Source organism: Rutidosis leptorrhynchoides, chromosome 11, assembly GCF_046630445.1.
Source record: "Rutidosis leptorrhynchoides isolate AG116_Rl617_1_P2 chromosome 11, CSIRO_AGI_Rlap_v1, whole genome shotgun sequence".
NCBI classification, from domain to species: domain Eukaryota; kingdom Viridiplantae; phylum Streptophyta; class Magnoliopsida; order Asterales; family Asteraceae; genus Rutidosis; species Rutidosis leptorrhynchoides.
In genome coordinates this window covers 309040220-309046047 of record NC_092343.1, presented here as the reverse complement: position 1 = coordinate 309046047, position 5828 = coordinate 309040220, and the positions used below count along the sequence as shown (strand labels likewise).

The 5828-nt window shown below is 34.7% G+C and overlaps 1 non-coding gene across 1 annotated transcript; it reads right to left on the bottom strand.

The window, feature by feature from the left end:
• Positions 1 to 1123: 1123 nt before the first annotated feature.
• Positions 1124 to 1230, bottom strand: LOC139878920 (small nucleolar RNA R71). Its single transcript, XR_011769782.1, has one exon. It is a non-coding gene; the product is annotated as a small nucleolar RNA R71 (small nucleolar RNA).
• Positions 1231 to 5828: the final 4598 nt, after the last annotated feature.

Below are 5828 nucleotides of genomic sequence, written 5' to 3'. Positions count from 1 at the left end.
AGATTTTTAGGCTTTGCCGTAAAATCCCTTAAGTGCTTTTTCTTTAGATTAAGGTTTAGGCGCTTTAGAATTTTACGACGTCACTTATCGCTTTAATTTTAAATAAATTTTAGTGCCTTTTTAAGTTATTGCCGTTTTGGATATAGAATTCCTTTTAAGTTTAATACCTTTAGACGCAAGTTTTAATTTTTAGTTTTTAGGCTTTTAAGTTTCAACGCTTTACGTTCTTATTTTTATTTTCCGACCTTTTATTTTTCGACGTTTTTCGACGCACTCTTTTTCTTTCTCATTTCTACGCTCTAGTTTTTAGGTCATAGATTTTTTTCTTCTTTAAAATTTCGACGAAAAATTATAAAAAAGCGGTTAAATTGATAGACATCCCAAATTTTCTGGTTCGTAGTAATAGTTGGATTTGTTAGTGGCGAGTTGTGGGCTTCGTTCACCACCTTTTATACGTTCACGACCTGTAACTCGATCAAGACATCTAGCCAATATTGTCGACGTTGATTTTTCTTTAGAATCATCATCTAGTCGACCGAGTACCCCAATTCAAATTTTCAATAATCCATTTTTTGAACCCAACCTCACAATTGAGAACCCGGAGGATATTCAAGGACAATTCAGAGATCTTGAACCACTAATCATTCCTCCTGAACCACAAATTACTCATCCAGAGATTGTCGAGGAAGAAACTGTTAAATCAGAATCCTCTAGTGATTCAGATTCAACAATTTCAATCATGAAAAATCAGGAACCTCTAAGTATGGAAGACCGAATGAGAGCTACACGCACTGGCCAAGGTCATGCCATTACTCAACCAGACATTAATCCGCCAGATTATGAAATCAAAGGACAAATCCTACACATGGTAACTAATCAATGCCAATTTAGTGGTACACCAAAAGAAGATCCAAACGAACATCTTCGAACCTTTAATAGGATCTGTACTCTATTTAAAATCAGAGAAGTTGAGGATGAACATATCTATCTCATGTTATTTCCCTGGACTTTAAAGGGAGAAGCCAAAGATTGGTTAGAATCGTTACCTGAAGGGGCGATTGACACATGTGATGTTTTAGTTGAGAAATTTCTTAAAAGATTCTTTTCGGCATCTAAAGCCATAATACTTCAAGGAGAAATTGTTAGGTTCACTCAAAAGCCAAATGAAACATTATATGAAGCATGGACAAGATTCGGAAAGTTGTTGAGAGGATGTCCTCAACACGGTTTAGATACTTATCAAATAGTATAAATATTATACCAAGGATGCGATATTGCTACAAGAAAAGACATTGACACAGCAGCTGGTGGTTCCATTATGAAAAAAACCGCAACTGAAGCTCACAAAATTATTGATAACACATCCTCCCACTCACATGAATGGCATCAAGAAAAAGATATTGTTCATTCATCTAAAGCGGCTAGAGCCGATTCTAGCCATGACTTTGATTCCATTTCCGCAAAGTTAGATGCTTTCGATAGACGAATGGAAAAGATGACTAAGGATATTCACGCAATACGAATTAGTTGTGAGCAGTGTGGAGGACCACATTTGACAAAAGATTATCTCTGTATTGAACAAACAATGGAACAAAGAGAGAATATTTCATACATGAACCAAAGGCCTGGAAATAATTATCAAAATAATTATCAACCGCCAAAACCAAACTACAATCAAAATCAGAATTATAATCGAAATGTTCCATACAACAACCAACAAGGTCCTAGCAATCAACAAGTATATAATAATACTTACAACCAGCAAAGACCTATTTTTCCAAATAAACCACCACAAACCGATGATAAAAAGCCAAATTTAGAAGATATGATTTCGAACTAGTTGAATCTCAAACTCAGTTTTTCACATCTCAGAAAAAAACTAATGAACAAAATGCTCAAGCATTTAGAAATCAACAAGCTTCTATTCAAAATCTAGAACAAGAAGTGAGCAACCTAGCAAGGTTGATAGGTGAAAGAAAATCGGGGAGTTTACCGAGCGACACAAATGCTAACCCCCAAAATGAAATAGCTAAAGCCATTACCACAAGAAGAGGTATTACATTTAAACCACCTGAAATACCTGTAATTTCTGATGACTCTATTCCTACTACACATGCACCACAGCCTGAGCAAGAGAAGGAATCAGAACCGGTAGTTGAAAAGGTTCATGAAGATAACACAGTTAAGGTTAAACCTTATGTTAAACCATACCAACCACTACTTCCTTACCCGAGTAAAATGAGAAAAGAAATACTTGAAGTCGAGCAATCCAAATTCTTGGATATGTATAAATAAATAAATGTCAATCTTTCTTTCATTGATGTGATTTCAAGAATGCCAAGATATGCTAAATTTCTGAAAGATCTAATCACAAATAGAAAGAAAATGGAAGAACTCTCGGCTGTTACAATGAATGCTAATTGTTCTGCAGTGCTGTTGAATAAGCTACCAGAAAAATTATCAGATCCAGGAAGTTTCACAATTCCATGTTTTCTGGGTAGTCTTAGTTCAATAGAAGCATCGGCAGATTTAGGTGCTAGTATAAATTTAATGCCATATTCATTATACGATAAACTAGACCTTGGAGAATTGAAACCAACACGGATAAGCATACAACTAGCCGATCGATCAGTAAAATATCCTAGAGGGATAATGGAAAACATGCTAGTTAAAGTTGGTACATTAGTATTTCCAGTAGACTTTGTTATTCTGGACATGGAAAAAGATTCTCGAGTTCCTCTCATATTAGGAAGATTATTCTTAAACACGGCTAAAACAATAATAGACGTGTTTGGTAAGAAACAGACCCTAAGTATAGAGGACGAGAGTGTTACCTTTTCTGCTGATAGAGCCATGCAACAACTGCAATCTACAGATGATACATGTTATTATGTTCAAACTATAGATTCACATGCAGAATTGTTACAAGAATTTCCAGAATTACAAGGAACAGGAGAATGTTCTTTAGGAGAAGGAACTGAACCAATTGATGAAGCTGAAATATTAGCTACACTCATGGCTAATGAATACGAACCAACAAAAGAAGAACTTCAAATGCTGAAAGAAGAAGGCAGATATCGATACAAATCATCGATAGAAGAACCACCGATATTAGAGTTAAAGCCACTTCCAAACCATTTGGAATACGTTTATTTACATAGTGAATCTGAATTACCTGTAATAATCTCGTCTTCTCTTACGGAAAATGTAAAATCTCAACTCATTTCTATGCTAAAAGCTCATAAACCAGCTATTGCATGGAAGATTCATGACATTAAAGGCATAAGTCCTTCCTATTGCACACATAAAATCCTTATGGAAGAAGGTCATAAAACATATGTGCAATGGCAATGAAGACTAAATACTAATATGCAAGATGTTGTTAAGAAAGAAATAATTAAACTGCTCGATGCAGGTTTAATCTATCCAATTTCTGATAGTCCATGGGTAAGCCCAGTTCAATGTGTACCTAAGAAAGGTGACATCACTGTCATCACAAATGAAAAATATGAGCTTATTCCTACTAGGACTGTAACGGGATGGCGTGTTTGTATTGATTATAGAAAATTAAATGACGTCACAAGAAAAGATCACTTTCCCTTACCTTTCATTGATCAAATGTTGGAAAGGTTAGCTGGGAACAGTTACTATTGTTTTCTTGACGGTTTCTCAGGATACTTTCAAATTCCAATCGCACCCGAGGACCAAGAGAAAACCACGTTCACGTGCCCTTATGGTACTTTTGCTTACAAACGCATGCCATTTGGACTTTGCAACACCCCTACAACCTTTCAAAGGTGCATGATGGCAATTTTTCACGACATGATAGAGGAATGCATGGAAGTTTTCATGGATGACTTTTCAGTCTTCGGTGATACTTTTGAATCATGTCTAGTTAATCTTGAACGAATGCTTATTAGATGCGAGCAATCAAATCTAGTACTTAATTGGGAAAAATGCCATTTCATGGTTAGAGAAGGCATCGTTCTTGGTCATAAAATTTCAAAGGAAGGAATTGAAGTGGATAGAGCTAAAGTAGATGTAATTGCTAAACTTCCACATCCCACCAATGTTAGAGGAGTTAGGAGTTTTCTAGGGCATGCCGGTTTTTACCGACGTTTCATAAAAGATTTTTCTAAAATTGCCACTCCTATGAACAAACTCCTAGAAAAAGATGCTCCATTTATCTTTTTGGATGAATGCATCAAATCTTTTAATATTCTAAAAAAAAAATCACTAATGCGCCGATCATGATAACTCCAAATTGGAATCTACCATTTGAACTCATGTGCGATGCAAGTGATTTTGCAATGGGAGCCGTTTTAGGTCAAAGAATTGAAAAACGATTTCAACCTATTTATTACGCTAGTAAGACGTTACAAGAAGCACAAACGAATTATACAACTACTGAAAAGAACTCCTTGCTATTGTCTTTGCTTTTGACAAATTTCGTTCATATCTCGTTCTAGCTAAAACGGTGGTCTATACTGATCATTCTGCTTTTAGATACCTATTTTCAAAACAAGATGCCAAACCACGATTAATCCATTGGATCTTACTCTTAGAATAATTCGATATTGAAATCCGAGACAAAAAGGGAGCAGAAAATCTCGCCGCTGATCATCTTTCTCGTCTTGAAAATCCCGAATTAGAAGTTCTAAATGAATCGGCCAAACAAGATAACTTTCCTGATGAATATCTTTTGAAAATCGATTATAATGAAATTCCATGGTTTGCAGACTATGCAAACTACTTAGTATGTGGATTCCTTAAAAAAGGGTTGTCGTACTGATATTGCTCTAAATGAACATATATTTAGTATCAATATGCTTCCAATATGTAAAGCTTTTAGTTACTATTGTTCTATTTTTATGTAATAATCGTTTAAATAAATAAGTGCGAAGACAAAAGAAGAAAATGACGATTTGAAGACGCAAATGACCAAAAAGCTAAAAAGTACAAAGTACAATTCAAGTGGTTCAATTTATTGATGAGAAACGCCTAAAAATGACAAGAGTACAAGTTGCGAAATGCAAAGTACAAGATATCTAAGCGTACGAAAAGGCGTTTGAAAATTCGAAACTGAGACATAAACTGAGCATCAACGTACAACTCAACGGAGCTAAAATTACAAGTCAACTATGCACAAGAATATAATATATATATATATATATAATTATATAAAATTATATATTATTATATTATATATTATAATATTTAGCAGCCTACGTTTGACTCAATTTGGTGAGCTGGAATCCGAAGCTCCGCACTCGCGGAGCTGTAAGGCACAAAAGTACCGCACTCGCGGAGCTGTACAGTTCAAAGTGGGCCTACAAAAGTTCACGCATTCTGCTCGAAATCAAAACCTTTTTCCAATCTCTCAATCTCTATATGTAATATATTTATATTATAATTATAATTTTAATTTAAGATTAATAATAAATTATGGTTTAGTTGGGTTATTGTAAGAACTGTTTTACGGGTTTTAAAGTCGGAACTATGTCCGTGTAACGCAACGCGATAAATAATCACTGTAAGCTATGTTCTTCCTTTTTCAATTAATGTATCGTAACTAAGTTATTATTATGCTTATTTGAGCCGAAGTAATCGTGATGTTAGACTAAATATTAAAGACGGGGTTATTGGATTTTGTACCATAATTCGGGTTTGGACAAAAAACCGACACTTATGAACATTGGACTATTGACTATTAATAGGTAGGGGGTATTGTCTAATTGAATGGCAACTCATTGGAACCTGTCGAACCTATCTTCAAATTAGTTAATCTAATAATTATTAAATTGATTACGAATGCCCTATTTAGTGAC